An 18,328-nucleotide genomic window follows, 5' to 3' on the forward strand; every position below is an offset into this window, starting at 1 on the left:
ATGGCATATCTCTTAGTCTCACTGTGGTCTGATCAGTTTTCCCCAACAGAGGAAGGAATTTGTGCTTTAAACCTAATTTGACACTATATTAAATTACCTCACGGCAATTTAACAGCCAAGTAAAAAAGTAAAAGAGTACTGTATGCTGCCCAAGAAGGGTACTGGTTCAAAGTAGGCTATTATAGGGATATATTAACTTATACGTGCTCTAACAACATTATTGAAAACGGGAACAAATGACTGCAGGATGCGTAATATGTTATGTGTTACTCCATGAGAGCAAGGAGAGTATATGTTGAGGGGTGAAAGTCTCAACGTAAAGTCACAGCAAAGCAAATTTGGAAAGGCCCATGGTGTGCTGAGATGTTATTTAAGGCAAATACAAAATACAATTGTGAATACGCTCACTACGATGCACTAGCACTCAACAATCCAACTATGTCCTCAGCTTTGCTCATAACTAGCTAACTCATTGATTTTTTTTCCAGTCTCATATTCCCTGGATACCAGAATTAAAAAAAGCTAGTCAGCCTGCTTAGATTGCTGAGAATATTGAGTTTAAAAATAACTTGATTGGTGAAACAGTAGCATACACGTTGGAGATCTATGCACCGGCTCACAGAACCAGATTCACCATCAGTGGATTTATGGGCCAAGTTAATAATCTCATGATGGGCTTTTTATAGGACTGTATGTGGACACACACACACACACACACACACACACACACACACACACACACACACACACACACACGCACACGCACACGCACACGCACACGCGCACTCGCACACGCACACACACACACACACACACACACACACACAGATTAATATTGTGACAAAAAAAAAGATGGGGATCACAAAGAACCATATCATTCAATGCCCTCCCTTTACCCTGAGACCACATTATAACTAAAAACAATACAGTCACAATATGAATTAAACCAAACTGAAAGGAAATAATATAATAAATCACAATTGATCACATCACAAATGGCTGGTAGTTCTATTTTTGTAAAACTCAGAACAGAAAACTGCAGCAGAAAAGTGAATGCTTTCAAGAGGACTGGCCAAATGATGCACTTGATGAAGAAACCCAAGTTTACTTTAGACGACACAAGCAGCAATATGTGACCAACACAAAATGGGAAAATCAATACAGATTGTTAAAAAAAATTACAAACAACTATCCCAACCAAAGGTAAACTGTTGCAAACTACAACACAGATGGCCACAATGAGTTGCCAGATTTCCGGGTTTCTCTACCTAGTTAGAGAATAGAAAGACGGAGCGACACACAGTCTTTGCAAGAAGTGTGATCTTTATTATCACACAAAACTACTTCCTTCCCTTTCCAGTGAAAAGTTGTTGTTACTTTAGCTTGTATAGTTACAATAAAATGGCATGGATAATTTGAATGACATTATTTTGACTCAGTTTGTCCCACTATAATCTGATGTACGTGCAACTCGGATTTTAAGATGCATAGTTTTCAGCAAACTATGTATAACTATATATCGCGAAATTTCACAATACCGTATCGTGACTCAAGTATCGTAATCGTATCGTGAGTTCCTTGGCAATACCCGTCCTTACTAGTTTGCATCACTAACCTACACTTGTAGCTACACAATTTCACACTATTGACAACTGAAAGAGTTTCTTTTTTTTCCAAACAAATAGCCTGCTAGTCATTTGATGTTCCACCACTAGATAACATACATTTTCTCTAAAATCTGACACTAAAGTTCAAGTTTTAAACACACAAGAGGCAAATAGGCTAAAAAAACAAACAAACCAAAAACACAAGGAGTTTAAAAGAATACGCCAGAGATTGTTTTGAGAGTTTTCTAAAATGAATGAATGGACTTTCGAATGAATCGCATGACTGCATAGAAACATTATGGAAATGAGGCATAGGACGCCAAACTCTAGTTTACCTGAAAAATAGGGTCATAAGTATCAAATAGTTTCCAAAGCTCCTCACTAATGTTACATAACAAAAGCTTGCAGGTTGCAGAGGCCACAGAAACGCAACATGTGTCACCCTACAAAACTGAATAACTCTTAACTTATTGTAGGATCTTAAATACTATAGAAAAATCACAACCCTAAATTCACAAGAAGTTCAACGAACCCCAGACTTGTCCCAAATTTATGTAACCACTGGACTCATTAGGCAGGATGATAAATGGAGAACGATGGCAAAACATCTTCATTTTTTTTTTAAATAGGTTAAAAAAAAATTATTTTAAAATAACATGACAAATAGATGATAATTATTGTGAATATATTCTAACTAAGGAAAAGCAGACAGGAACATGGTGAGCTGCAGTGAGAGAGCTGATCTCTCCTTATTGCCAGACCAGGTAGTTGCGTTACAGCCACATCCTCTTAGATGTGACTAATCCATTCAGTTATTATAGTAAAGCATATCTAAAGAATCTCCCACTGCCACTGGGAGTCCAGTAAGAAACCAGAACAGCTTCTCAAGTTTCAAAGTCCTCAAAAGTAACCGTCCATTCTCTGGCATGAAAAAGATTCTTACTCCTATATAGTCTGTACAAAATAAGTGGGGTGTGATCTATTCATGTGAGCAGCCACAGAGGAGTCCTATCATGTGTTATTAAATATGTCGGGCTACATTTATATATTACTCTCATGAAGCAGAAGTAATCGCCGCAACATGTCAGGTATTTAAAAACCTAAATATTCTTGCGGTGACTCTGATGAAGGCGGAAGTAATTACTGAAACATGTCAGGTATTTAAAAACCTAAATATTCTTGTCCGACGAAAAGCATCAGCAAGTTAAATTGTAAAGCCATGGACTAAATGAACTTTATTAAATCATACATTTAGATATGTTCCTTTGCATTTAGGAAGATAGCGACAGGTACCTTTTTGTTCCATGGCAGTGAAAGAAAAAGGTCTTTAAATAACTTCAGAAAAAGTGGAAAATGCACAAAGGCTATTGGATTCAAGAGGAGGAAAATACATTTTCAGTAATTCTCCTATTTCAGCCTCCGAAGCCAGGCAGACACTACCGGGTCTTCCGATTGGCTAAAAATGACATCATGAAGCGATCCAGCCCAACGTTGTCATCAGTGTTGAAACATCTCAGTGATGTAATGCAAGGAGGGTCATAATAAACACTCAAGAAGCACCTCTTTTCCTTTTTCTCTCCCTAACTCCTCTGATTCTTTCCTCTCCTCATTCCCTCACCGTTTCCCTGCACCCTCGCAGCCTATCCAGATAAATATCTCATCTCACCTGTTTTTATTACCACTGTAATACAGGACACAGAGATTCTCACTTAAGCCCAGAGCTATTAAGAAGCCGCTGAAAAGACAAGGAGAATTGACATAAGCATTTATGTGTCCTAATCCTGTCTGTGCCCTGCAGGTATAATTAAAAAATGGATAGGAGATTATGTCATTTTGTTATTTTCTTCCCACAGGATGTGATTAAAGAAATGAAAACCCCAGTGGCATTACGTCATGAATTTCTTAGCTCTGGATGAAGAAAAAAAAGATTGCACATGTATATATATATATATATATATATATATATATATATATATATATACATATATATATATATATATATATATATATATATATATATATATATATATATATATATATATATATATATATATATATATATATATATATACATACTGTATATACATATATACAGGAGTATAACTGTAATGCGGTAACTTTTATTACAGATACAACCTCTAAGTCACCAAATGTCACACATAAGCACATGCAAATGCGTAATCTGAGTGATATTGTATGTTCCAGAGTGATTTATTCGCCTTTTTCAGCTTTCTGGCAAGTTGACCAACACATCTGTTTTTTAATCACACTTTGTGCGTGTATGTGTGTGTCCTCGGCAAGCATCCAGAGCACAAGCGGATTAGCGAGGGGACTCTTAGCCTGATCAAAGCAGCACAAAACTCAGCTTACTGGGACAGACGGTAACACATAACCCCCCACGGAAGTGATACTGTACGTGCCATTGAGGCATGTTCCACCAACTGCAATGCAGTGGAAAAAAAGAAAGAAAAAAAAGGGGGAAAAAATATTCAAAAGGGGAACAGTTTGAGATGTTTTCTATTTTTCACTCATCACAGAAAAAATAACAAAAAAAACAACAAAAACAAGACAAGGAAACCAGGAAAAAAAAACAAGGAAACCTGACTGGCAACACTCAAAATAAATGCTGTCATCAAGTGTGAAGTATGCAGCTGTCAGCTGCTGCAAAGGAACCGCAGCTCCAAGTGTGCAGGCCTTCCTCTCCTAGCGACATGAATGCAGCATTGGCTCTGATTTGAAAAGAAACATAAAGCGCACGACGGTTGAACATTGGCTTGAAGGTTGATGTGCTGCCCCCAAGTGGTGCAAACATCCAATAAAGCCGTTAATAATGTATAACAAGTCCAAAGACTATTAGTGATGACAGTTCTGGATCGCTCTAACTGGGATTCAGTGATATCAAATAAATCCTGCATTATTTATGTACTCCCCGTAAACTCAAATTAATACATGAAGTGTAATTAAGTAGTTCACAGGCTCCAGAGGATCCTGCATCTGAGCTCGGAGCGGCGCTTTGAAAGCTCAAATGGGACCAATCAGACTGAGCAGATGCATTTGGCGAATTTCACTGCAATATAAACTGATATTTTAACTTGGAGACGTGCGAGACAAGCAAAGTGCCAGACCGAAACACAGATTCAAATGTATATAAATGCTGAAATTTGAGGCAGAACCTCATTCCTTCCCTCTGCTTCATTATGTATGTAGTGAGATGGTTATTTTATGATGCCTCTGTGGCTAACCGCCGTCATCCACGATCTAATGGCTTTAGCATGTGCCTCGCAGCCCATTAGCTCCAGTGGTCTCAGCTCTTGGAGAGCTGAAATGAAGCGGAGCATTGTTGTGTTGCTGCTGGGAAGGATACGCTCTCTTTTGAAAGAAAAACCGGAGGGGAAGGAAACTTTGTGCTAAGAAAAGGTGATAAAGGGCCCAAGAGAGGGAAGTGTTTTATGTTTACGTGTTGGTAGAATGGGCTTCCCCCTTTTCCTGCCATTTAAAAAATTGTGGAAATGCTTTCTTTGTACCGCAGCCTTGAATTTTAGATAAATATAAAAATAGATTTTTGGGACTGAAAAATCTAAGAAGAGCAATTTCAAGCTAATTTTCCTAAGGACAGATTTAAAACCTTAAGATGACCACATAATATCATCTGTCAAGATGAGAATTATCTCTATTAGAAGTACAGTCTAAAAAATTCAAATGAGAGCCCTTTCACTGCCTTTACTTTGTGTGCTAAAATGGAAAAATACCTAAGGCCTTCTGTGACTTTTTTCAGCCGTACAGACTGTTAACATATTACTACAATATTTTCTCACTTGGGAGAGATTTTTTATTATATTAATACTGTTGATACTATTAAACAGAGCCTGGGTGGCATGGCAAGAAAGGAATGTAAAATACTTATGCAGAGTTTGAAAGTGTCAGGTTTTACAAGATGGCTTTATTACTCTGAAGAGATCCTGGGGAGGAATAGCTCATAGGGACAATCAGGGCCAGGAAAACTGATGATAAATCATAATTTATGATTAATAAGATACATGTTGCATGTGAGGACTTTTTTTTTTTTTTTATTTCTCAGTCAAAGTCAATAGATTTTCCAAACAAATGTTTCCCTATTACCAAATTTGTGTGTTATATAATATGACAAGCCTTGTCCAGAAGCTGTCCAGGCATTTAGATATAAACTCCTGACTGCACTTGAATCATTTCCTGACATTAGTTTCAGTCTCACCAACTTACTCCTGTTTAATTCTTTAACAATTTCAGATGATAAGATTCTGTCTCATTCATAAAAGATGCTACGGACAGAAAATATAAAAAAAAAAGAGTGAAACCTACTAAAAACAACTTCCCTCTCTCACATAGCAGCTTCATCAAGACAACAACAAAGTTGTCCTCATTAAAGGTAGGGTAAGCAATTTCTGGATTACATATATTCTGTTGATATTTAAAACAAAACGAGAGCTAGCTCCTCCCTCCCCCTCATGCCGGTGGTACCTCAGGTAACGGGCCCCACCATGAACTCTCTGAAGCATCTACCCCACTTCATGTGCACAAACATGATTTTTCCCCCTTGACTGTGATTGCCTGGAACAACATTTGTTACAGTTTGGGGGCCGATCCCACTTGATTTGTTTTCAGTTTACAGAGCTGAGGCTGTGTATGAAGGTATCTGCTTTGAGGTGCAACTCTTTAAGATGCTATTAAACTTTTTTTTGAAAACATGTTTACAATTAACAGGTAACAAAGCAACTATGCCCTAATTAAAATAACCCAGAATGACCCTTTAAGACACAATTCAAAGCAAAACTGAGTGTGAGTCTGTGTAACAAATGACACCACTAATACTGTTGGTACTAGCATTCGCCTCTTCCTCATCAAATGCACTATTTACCCTTTTTTTACGAACTTCTGGAAAGTTTACTCAAAATCCAAGGGCCCATCTGTGTCAATATATCTTCAACCCCCTTTTAAAAGTCTTCATTTGGCATTGACCAAGACCCCTAAAAACTAATCTCATTATCAAAACAGCATCTTTCAATTTTGTGCCCATGAAAGTGATTTCCTCCATGCCTTATAATTGCTTTGGCAAAACTCTACACCTCTGCCTCATTTAAGTAGGCGTGAGTTGCTATAAATATGCAGATTAAACCCCATCGTTATCTCCACTGCTTGCCTGCAGATCACCTCTTTAGATTATGTTTTTCTAGAGGTGACAACAGCTAACTTCTGTAAGAGTAAATCACCTGCTGTACAGTATATGAGTAAAGAGCCAGAGTCCTTTATCACAACATCAGTTCCACAAACTTCAAAATTAAAAAGTGGTTTCAATTGTTCACATTCACTACTTTCCACAAAAACATAGCTTAACAATATGCGATTAATTGTTATGGTAAATAAACATATTGATGTTAAAAGAAAGAAAAAGACTGGGCATTTTGCCAATTTTTTTTTCTTCTAACTAAAATGAAAAAAAAATATTGTATTTGGACTGTGAATATTTCTGTCACTCCCGTGAATATACTTTAATGACAATGTTATCTGTAAGGTAGACGTGACGTGATCATAACTAAACCGAGTCATGATAGCATAGCTAAACATTGTATAGAAACTAAAGCATTTAAAATGGTAAACAAATCCTGTCCTCAGCTAAAGAAGCTGTAACACGTGTATAAATCTTCCCAAATAAAGTCCACAGGAATAAACTGACTCAGGTCTGTGCTTTCACTTAACCAATCAACGCAAAAATAGCAACATCCTGAGTGCATACCTGTCATTACATTCAGCATGATTTTTTTTTATTTTGGGATATTCTATATTAAACTGCTCCGCTGGGTCGCTTCCGAGCATTTACACGGTACCGTCTAGTTATCAGTCGAAGCAGGAAGCAGTTAGTCAAATAGACCATCCAGAAATGGAGGAAAGGTTTCCTCAAATGTCCAACTCCAGCGCTCAGTTAGCCGCTGTTCCTAGAATATCCCGGCTTAATAAAAACATCCTGTGTGTGTTACAGGCTTCACAGAGTACTGTGAGAGATTGGAGGATGGTAATATCAGTCATGCCTAAATTAGATTGGACTGAGTTTGTCCATCAGCGGGGTAATTATAGAATCATGCCATGATGATGGCTAATTAATGAGATCTAAATTTGTTCCATAGAAAACGTTAAAAAGCCAACATCTGAAGGCCAAGGGCAAGGCACAGCAGGTTTTAAACCATGGCAGATGAAAAGTCTCATCCATATTTATTGGGATTAGGCAGCTTTAATACTCAAATTCAGATTTTTCTTAATTAATGCTCTCGAAGACGAAAAACCTCAAGTGATTTAGTCACTTTTAAAAAGTGAAAATACAGACATGACTTGCAAGGACATCTGTAAGATGTCAATTAGGGACACATTTGAATTATCTGTGCACTTGTGTGAATTTCCTCTGTCTCTGACATTGTTCTCATCTAAGTTAGCCTCAAGATTGTTAACTTTCTCAGAGGCCTAGGACACAATGATGAACAAAAACATGCAAAGTATTTCCACATGTATACAGAGCATGTCATTCAGCAGACACAAACAACCCTCGGGTGTTGTTGTGTGTAGAGGGAGGAACCACGTCAAGGCAGATGCCCGAGGAAGTGGACGGATGGGAATCGCACCAGTGTTTACATTGGGAGAAAAGACCTGGGGAGGTTTACATTGCAACAAGTGTCTGATTCAATCCCCCCACCCTCACCCCCCGTGTTGTAAAAGAGAGACGGTATGGTCATAAAACTGGAATTTGAAACATATCAAGAGTGTGTACTCTGTGGATGAGATGAGGTACATTTCAAAACTATATGTTTAAAAGATTTCTACATCCACCCACAATCAATACTGGCTTATCTGGGTTCAGGTGGTGGCGGCAGCCCAAGCAGAGACGCTCAGAACTTCCTCTCCACCAGCTTCTCCAGGAGGACACTTACACAGGTATTCCCTGGCCAAGCTACAGATATAATCTCTTTAAGCATGTCTTGGCTTTGCCTGGGGGCTTTCTCCTGGTTGGACAAGCCCAAAACACCTCTCCTGTGGTGAGGCGTCCAGAGTAGGGCTGTTCGCTTAATCGATTTTAAATCGTAATCGCGATTATGTAATTAGAACGATGTTAAAACGTGAAAATTGTAAAATCGATTTATCACTTTTTTTTATTTATTTTTTTTAATTTATATTTATTTTTTACCTTGTCTGCACACATATTAATGATTGATACCATATTAATGATTGATGGAAATACCTCTCAATACCTGCGACAAGTGCCCCATGGGAGAGGGTCTTTAGTGTAGGAGGGGGGTTGTAACATGCCACCGGGCATCCCTCAAGCCAGATGCGGTAGACCGGCTCGTGTTCCTTGCAAAAAACTTGCAAATGTGAATAGCAAATGTAATGACTGACATTACACACCTCTACCTCCTTCATGGGTTGCATTATTATTTAGCATGCAAAGACCCAGTTTAGTTTAATTAGAAAATGTCTTGTTTTATTTAATTGGAAATATAACTTACTGTATGTTTGCAAGTGCTGATTTGCTGATTCTTTTTTCAGAGATAAAACTTTATATTTTATTATATTTTTTAAAACTTTTTTTCAACTTTTTTTACAGTTTTGCACTTTATTCATTCATTTTTGGTTTAATAAGAGCAAAGTTTGCACTTAAAGCCCAATGGGGCAAATGTTCAATAAAAAAACAGCATATTTGAAATCATTTCTTTGCCTTTTGTCAATTCACAAAATAATCGTAATCGAAAATCGAAAATCGGATTTTGCGAGAAAAAAATCAAGATTTTATTTTTGGGCAAAATCGAAGAGCCCTAGTCCAGAGGAATCTTAACTAACAAGACGACCAAACCATCTCAATGCTCTGCTACCTCCTCTCAGTGCCAAGTGATGTGGTTCAGGCAAAAAGGTTTTCGGACCAACTAACAGACCACTTTCATGTGAATCTACTTGTAAGCATATTAATTGTATCCAAAAAATTCTTTCTAAGCGGACCAACTTCAAAAACTTCAAATCCTCTATTACCTCCTCCAGCATCTGACATCACAGCAGAAAGACTTTCTTCTGTGGATAATCCATATTACAGCCAAACCTACAGCACTTACTGTGGCAAATGCTGAGGTCTAACACGTACCTCCACCCCTGCCCCAAAGCACAGCAATAAAAGGAGGAATAGATTTTACAAAAACGCCGCTCTCTTGGATGTCTGACCACTTACCAGTACTCCAGGGTAGGATTTTTTTCTTTGCATTTCATTTGGTTTAACTTTGGCTCCCTCAGTTATTTCAGTACAGACAACTTTTGAATATCATTGCAGATAGAGTGGGGAAAACAAATGAAACATGGAAGCGATCACTAATGAATCATTATTCCTTGAACTATATATTCCTACCCCATTAAATCATTTCCTTCTGGTGTTTCACATTTCTTCTAAAAAGTCATTAAAATGTTCCCATTAGTAGCCGACAGAAATCCACTTCCTTCGGCTCTATTAACAGTTGACTTCAGATATGTATACAGTAAAACTAGCAATAATATGCATTAGTAACATAATAAAAGACATCTTCTGGGACTGTGGCAGGATTGTTCGTTCTCCTCCTTTGCAGAAATAAAAGGGTTTTTATAAAGAAGACCTTTGACTGCTGAGCTAAGAAGTATTTGTCTCAATTTGAGGTCAATTTACAACAAGTCAAATGCGACACAGATGCTATGTGATTATTCGTGGCTATAATTGTCACCTCTTTCGGACTAAAGCTGTTTTTGGGCACAAAAAGCGATTCTGGTATAAGCTGCTTAGATGATATAAAATCTTACTTGTGAATGATAACATCTGGTATTCACAGCTAATTTAGAGTATAATTTCCTTTCGGCAGAGTCTTCCAGCATCCAGCAACCGCAGGCACCCCTGACCAATGGCTGTTGACGTCGTTCACTGAAGGGTTGTGGGAAACTCTAGCTCGAGAAAAAAGTTTTCTCCGGGGGCTTTTCTGCAGTCCTACTTTTGTTGCTTTGGAAAAAACTATAACAGAATCCAACAGAAGAATATAGCGACAACCCCAACTCAAATAATGGTGGGATTGAATGGTAAGTGAAAGTAGAAGAAGAATAGGTGCTCTCATACTTATTTTGACTAGTTGATTACACATGTCATGAACCCAAGATATTTTTTGTTTCCTGCAGAGCTCCTAATTCCTACAATGACATTTTGCACATTACAGGGGGAAATATATGCAAATGTCTTTCAAACTTTTGAGGAAAATATTTTCCAAAGATTTCAATAACTATGTCGTGCATCTGCTGACAAGCTAGAGAGACATATCACCTTTGCTCCTCTATGACTCAGTCTTTGGTGGATACCAACTTTTTCTTAAAATGTCCTACAGGGCTGCAAGTTGACAAGACCAAATCTTAAACATTTAGGCTTCGTGCCATCTGTAATGATATAAAAGTAAAGCATTATCCATACACTTCCACCATTTTTTGACTTAAGATTGTGCTTTGCTCTTAAAAATGAATATGGACACGAAGTTTAACTATTTTATGATGCTCACTGTCGAACCACTTTAAAAGTACTTTAAATAAGTGGATGGGTACTTTCATGTTTGTGCTTGTTTTTGTGGTCCAGACGGACTGAGACGGACGGCACAGCAAGCCACAAAAGTTACATTTCTAACAGCCAATAATTTGAGTTTGAGACATGGGTATCATTTTTAAAGAGGTCTTCCTAACCCTTAACCAACACGTTTTAAATGCCTAAACCTGACCATAACGTTTAGTTGCCGAAAAATAACAAAACACGAAACCAAAGTCACGTTTAAAATAAAGAAACGTGTAGGAAGAACAAGGTCAAACAAAGTGAAAGTGCAGCCTCCTCTGATGAGGACTTTTAACTTTATAATGACAGCTGCACGACATGGCGCGAGTTAGTTTTTCGGTGTGGAGATCTTGTTCAAGTTCATGTAAGCATGCACAAAAAAAAAGAAAGTCCTCCCCAAAGACACGAACCACAATGTTTTTCATGACTCTTTCCTGAAGTCCTGAGAGACTCCCGCGGGAGCGGTTGACAATTAATTGTAAAATTTGCATTCTTGTGTGTTTCAAGACATTGGTAGAATATGTATTAGAAGTGCGTAGTCTCCCTCTTTCTTTGTCCCTCTATTTGACTTAATTCTTAACTATGTGGAAGCGTCTTCTCACAGTCAGCGTTCGACCACAAACAGAAGCTGGAGAGAAAATTCTGTAATGATGTTTGATCAAACTTGGGAGCTCAATGAGATGTAGCACGAGTTGTCTGGGGGCCCAGCGAAGGATGACAGCGCAGACAGCTCGCTGGAGAAACACCTGGTCAGGCCTCTCATCCCCCTCCCCTCTCCTCCCCTCCACACCCAGCACACCCCTACCCCTCTGGCGGGTCCTCCAGGCTTCTCGGCCATCTGCCACTGGACCAGGTGTGTTTCCACCGGCCTCAACGTCCCGTGGCGGCTCTGCGGTCCCTAGATTTGCATCCGCTAATAACATTTGGCCCAAGTTACTGCTTGATCTTCCAGATTCAGCCTGATGCGCTGAATCTGGAAAATGATGCAACAGACTAGTCCAGGTAGGTAATCAAGTGGTCAAACCTGAGCCTTTTAGCCCCTCCTAATGAAAGCAGACAAATGGAAGCATATGTTCAGGACCCACTGTGTGGCTGTGCTTGTAAAAACACTGCCAAAATCACTGTGCCTCATATGCCAGCACTTAGACAAATAACGCTGTTGAATTAAACTGGCAGCCAAAGCATTGGCTTACAGTTAATAACAGTTTTCTGTAGGCTTTAGAGAAAATGACAACTTGCTTATATCAGCAAATCATTCTCAAACACTGCGAGAGTCTGAGGCTGTCAAAGTGGCGAGACGAGCGATGAAAGATGAGTTTCAGGGGCTCTGGAAGGGCTGCAAAGGCGCAAACCCATTTGTCTTTCTGACGAGGAACTTCTCTCCATCCTGCTTACCTTCCTTCCCTGCAGGAGGATCAAAGTTGAAAGAGACATAAACCGATGAGCTGAGGGGTAACAAAAAAGGATATTAAACCTTTAAGCATAGAGTTCAATACAAAACTCTACAGGGGATTAAAAAAAGGTAATTGGCAAATTCAGTTAAGAAAAGATTGAGATAAAAAAAGAAGACTTGGGCATGGCAGTGTTATTAATATGGTCCTTTCCCAAATTACTCCCAATAAATCCATTTATCATAATAAAATTATATATTTCAAATCAAGTTTGAGTCTATGCAAGATCAATGTCAAACTCTTTAATGTGAATAACTATGAATTTCCATTTGCTAAGCTTGCAGAGGGACTAACCTCCACATGCAAACGCACTGAGCAGTGGAAAAAGTTAATGCAATTCCAGTGGTACCGGAGAAATCCAGACAGGAAAATAGGCTTGTTAAGACTGTAAACTGCTCGGAGGGCTACTTTATTTGCAGATAAGTGATAAACTGTGAAATATTTTAGTCAGCGCTGAGTGGTGTAGCATGAAGAGATCACCACTAATTCACAGTTTGCTGCTTTTACTACTTAGAAACACCACAAATCAGTCTTAGATTCAAGTGACGCTGGAGTTAACTTTGAGAGGAGGAATGTGGAATAAGAATCCCGGTGGAAAAATCTGGCAATCCATTTGATCCAGGGACCTGACATCATCAAATGTACAGTAAATCAAATGCACACAGCCCGCAAACACACACGCTTTAATGAGATATGTGTTCTCTGTGATCTGAAAAGGCAGATGAGGTTCAAAAGACAGAGAAAAAAGTTTTTTTTCCTTCATCTTAGTCAACTGATGACAGAAACCTAGTGTGTTTTGTGAAAAAAGTGACCAGGCTGTTTTCAAGTTCACCCTTTCATGGTTTGACCCTCACCACTCTTCTCCCCATCAGCTTAATTAGACACAGCCACACACACATTAGTTGGTCCACCCACACTTTTCTTTTCTTTTTTTTCCAGCTTCATACACTGAATAGCTGGCTCCAGTTCAAGGCACCACAAAACAGCGATGCAAAACAAGCAGTTTTCAGAGCCAGGGCAAGCCATCAGCAAGCGGCACACACCAAACTGGATACAACTTGAAAATCCTTGGGAATCTAAAGCAGCACTGCACACCACAGTAACAACACGATATTTCTGAGGCAATGCAAGGGTGTTAACCTCTGAGAGCATCCATTTGAGTCCACACAAGGAAAAGAAATAAAGAAAATGGGTGCAGTTTGTACTCACATGTGTATGAGACTAAGCCCCACCGGTTTTAAAGCTCACGTCAGTGTGAAAGCGTGTTGTATGGAGATGCAGCTTACTCACCCTGAGGCTTTAGTGTCTGTAACACAGTATGTCCTGGTAGAAAAGAAAAAGCTGAAGCCTTTTTTTTTTGCCGGACACAACCAGAGTGACACAAACTAACACTCTTGCTGCCTCCTGGTCCCAAACTTCTTGCTCTCTCCCGGCAGATCGGCACTTCCCCTGATTCCCCCCTCCCTCTCTACCTCTCTCGCTCTTAGTCCTGCACTTCCTGGGCTGCTGTTTATGCTCCAATCAAACCTTCCAAGAAACTACCGCTGCCCCTCCGCCCCCTCCTCACTCTCAGCCAACAGCCATTGTTTGGCAGCGGCTTGTCACATAAAGATGTCTCTGTGTGAGCGGGTTCGTGCGTTCTCCCCTTGACTGAGGTGTTTTAACCTCCTGCCACTACCGGGGGGAGTCTGGCTCTTCTCAATCAGGACAAGCAGAAGCTGAAAGAGTGAAGGCGGATGGAGGACAGCAGCGAGGCTTAAACGCTGAAGAAAAACACATGGTTGGGGCTTCCTGCTTGAATGTCTAACTGAGACAGATACATTTTTTTTTTAAGGCATGGGGGAAAAAAACAGGGGGGGGGGTTGCAGTGTTGAGTTTAGGCTGGGGGTGTGTCTGGAACTTTCTCTCCAAATCCAACAGCTTGTTGTTACAAACCGCAATGAGACTCAACCCTCCGTAGCCCCCACGGCGGCTTACAGCTCGGCCGCCTTTCTCATGGACTGCCAACGTTTTTCACCATGATACCCCAAACCCCTTCTCTCCAACCCCCTCCATTAATTCACTATTAAGCCAGCCAAACATTCGTCCGGGCCTTTTCCAAGCTTTGAGTGAAAAATGAATGAGTAGAGGTGTGATGTGGGGGTGCGGTGTAGTGGGGTGAAAGGTTGACAGCAGCACACTGAGCTTTTGTTGCCGTCGTTACGGGTTTCATCATCGCATGAGGGTAACACCTTATGGGCATGGAGGTGTTTAAACCAGCCTGAACACACTCTTGTTTACATTTGACATGCATGTAATACTTTTTAAAGTTTAGACACAAAAGAATTACGTTGATTTGGTGTGTAGAGGATAGGAATGGGAGATATTTTACCGTTCACGATAAACCGTCAAAAAAATTCCCCATGATAAGAATTTGTCATCTCGCGATAAAAACGATAAATTCCTGTTAATGACGTTTTTGTGTAAAGCTGATTTATGGAAGGAAGGATATGAGTGAGAAAGAAAGAAAGAAAGAAAGAAAGAAAGAAAGAAAGAAAGAAAGAAAGAAAGAAAGAAAGAAAGAAAGAAAGAAAGAAAGAAAGAAAGAAAGATAGATATGAGCCAGAAAGAAAGAAAGAAAGAAAGAAAGAAAGAAAGAAAGAAAGAAAGAAAGAAAGAAAGATATGAGCCAGAAAGAAAGAAAGAAAGAAAGATATGAGCCAGAAAGAAAGATATGAGCCAGAAAGAAAGAAAGAAAGAAAGAAAGAAAGAAAGAAAGAAAGAAAGAAAGAAAGAAAGAAAGAAAGAAAGAAAGAAAGAAAGAAAGAAAGAAAGAAAGAAAGAAAGAAAGAAAGAAAGAAAGAAAGAAAGAAAGAAAGATTTTTTATCGTCATTTTTATCGTTATCGGGATAAATGCCAGAAATTATCGTGATACATTTTTTGGTCCATACCGCCCATCCCTAGTAGAGGAATACCGGTAGTAAACATCTTCTAGAAAACAGATACCTAAGGAATCATTATAGTTTATTATGACTACCAGGGATGTAGGAGAGGGATGCCACTGGATGCACAAACAACCAATCAGTGAAATGAGTCATGTGACACAAGCAGAGCAATAGCCAGAGTAGTTTAAACATCCAAACTGGCGTGCAGTGGAGTAGGAACACTGGTGAAAAACTGGTGCTAATTTTGCAGTAAAAACTTGTTGATCCAGGGTGTAATTAGCAATTCTGCAGCGGTAAATGCTGTTTTGAACAGGGACTCACCACCACACTGCCATTGGTTTGGTTCAGTCTGTTGTAGTTGAAATGTCTGTGATTAGTCACATTTGGCAAAAAAATATATATGGGCTTCTCAGACGTAAAGATCTGCACCTATCCACAGAAAAACCTCAACAGAGCGGTGCACGCTGGACAGCCAAGAGTGTTAACTAATCAATAGCATTTTGGAAGAAGAAAATAATCCACCAAAACAAGACCCCAAACAAAAATAATAATAAATAAAAAAGTAAATTTAGTTAATTTTAGTTAGTTAAGCAAATTACAAGCTGTAATGTTTGCAAAAGGGGTGTTATAGTGTACTGACCTCAAAGGACTTCAATTCATTTTTTCTTTTATTTGCATATTTCTAAACCCTAACTGATAAAGACAGTTACGGTTTACACTCGTTCAGCTGCTCACAGTCTTTTCTGGAAAAGTATGGTTGTTTAAAAAGGAGGGTTTGGACAACAATTCTTTTGGGCACACTCATTTTTTTTTTTTTTTAATTTTCCAAGTAAAGTCATCTGCAACTTTTAGTCTCTTTATAAATCATCCATATCCTGAAGGGCTTATGGTTGAGTCGAAACTTGAAAAAGAACCAACTGCACCTCTGTCACACCTTTTTGTTTCAATTTCTCTGCTTTTTTCTTTCTGTTCTGAATGCAAGTCTTTGATTCATTCAGCTAAGCCGCAAGGGCAGATTGGGGTGCCTCTGTGCCAAGTTGAATTCAGGAAACATTCATCTTGTTGTTTAGTCTGGGTACCATGTGTTGGAGTGGGAAGGCCGTTCGCCTGCACAGACCCCTCCTGTTTTGCAGAACGAGCACAAAATCCATGACATGATCGGGACAGACACACAACTGTGGCTCATTGTTGAGGCTCAGATGCACAAAATAACAGGACTTCAAAGCAGCATTTAATACAAAAAAAGCACCAACATGAATAGATTAAATGCACTCGATGACTCCTTTTAAAGCTCAGGTGTGCCAACATGAGAGCTTTGTGCATCAACATCTGCTTTAATCACTTAATAAGTGATTTAAAAAAGATGTTGACAAATTGACGGAGTCATTTTTGGAAAAGCTAACAGTTCTCTGGTACAGTAATGAGTGCATCTCCTTGCATTTGCATTAGTGGTCATGAATGTGTTTTGAACTTGTGTGGTCAATTTTCTTTCATTGCTTTCTTGCATCATAAACCCAGTAAACAGGGTCAGCTTTGAGTAATTCTTAAGTGTTAATCTGTTCACAGAAAACAGACTAAAACAAATGCAGATGTGAACAAAACAAATCAAAACATCTGAGGTTCAACAGCAACAGTGCAGGTGAGGATTGCACCTATGGCTATTCAGATTGGTGTGTCACCCCTTCAGGCACTGGGGAGCCAACCAGGGAATGAGCCACCAGTGAGTCTCAAGAACTCGAAAATATCCATGAGATTGAACTACGCTATAGAGTGACATGACAGTTTGCTATCAGTGATACAAATGGAGATTCATGAAAGGGTATCAGCTGCTCTGTGATAAGACTTGGCTTTTTGAATGATGGTGGAAAAAACATAGAACAGACATGACAAATAAGTCAAGCTAAATAATCTGTGCATATAGCACAGATTATTTATTGTAATCTTTTGGCTGCCGGGTTTAAACCTTGTCTGGCAAAGAATCTATGGAGCGGAATCAGAAGCTGGTGATGTCCATGGGCTCCAGACTTTAGGCAGCCAATGAGTGCAATATATTTTCATCCAAGTATTCAAAATAATGGTTATATTTAGAATCACTTCACTTGGTCCAAATACTTTAAAGCCCTTGGAAATGAATGCACTTTGTTTTAAACTGTTGTAATTCCTAAATAGTTCAAATGAAACATCATAAATTATAGCTGAAAGCCTGCACTTTGATCATAACTCGATTGTTCTATCTGCTGGAAAAACCGGCATCCGAGCTTTTACATGAATGTTATTTTGGTACTTGCAACTCAACTTAAAAAGTTTGCAGGCCAATTCTTTGTCCAGACCCAGACTAGTCAGAGCTGTTTTAGAGGACAAGGAGAACCAACTGTGGTCCAATGTCCCTCCCAAGTGTAGGGATGCAGACCACGGCTTGAGTTCAGTCTACTGGCAACCCATCCAGGGTGTACGTCATATCTGCCCCCAAAACCACTGGTATAGATTCCAGCATCCCGCATGACCCTAACCAGGATGAAATGGGTTTAAAAGATGGATGGATGGATGGATGGATGGATGGATGGATGGATGGATGGATGGATGGATGGATGGATGGATGGATGGATGGATGGAAGGATGGACCATTGGATGGAACAAACATGATACAGAAATAACGTATCATGGATTTAAAAGGGGCAGAAATCTGCAAACAAGTTTTGGTATTTTTACAGGAAAATTGCTCGACTTCT

At 39.2% G+C, this 18,328-nt stretch overlaps 1 protein-coding gene across 10 annotated transcripts in view; it reads right to left on the reverse strand.

Moving 5' to 3' along the window:
* Window positions 1-18,328, reverse strand: part of si:ch211-285f17.1 (sickle tail protein homolog) — a 147,292-nt gene that overhangs the window by 74,781 nt on the left and 54,183 nt on the right. Inside the window, exon 1 of one of the 10 annotated variants that reach the window (XM_061713452.1) lies at window positions 13,965-14,118. The exons of the other annotated variants lie outside the window; for them this stretch is intronic. The gene's annotated coding sequence lies outside the window, so the exon portion shown is untranslated. Of the gene's footprint in view, window positions 1-13,964; window positions 14,119-18,328 lie in introns of those variants that run through there. 10 annotated transcript variants of the gene reach the window in all.

This window comes from Cololabis saira, chromosome 22 (genome assembly GCF_033807715.1).
Source record: "Cololabis saira isolate AMF1-May2022 chromosome 22, fColSai1.1, whole genome shotgun sequence".
NCBI classification, from domain to species: domain Eukaryota; kingdom Metazoa; phylum Chordata; class Actinopteri; order Beloniformes; family Belonidae; genus Cololabis; species Cololabis saira.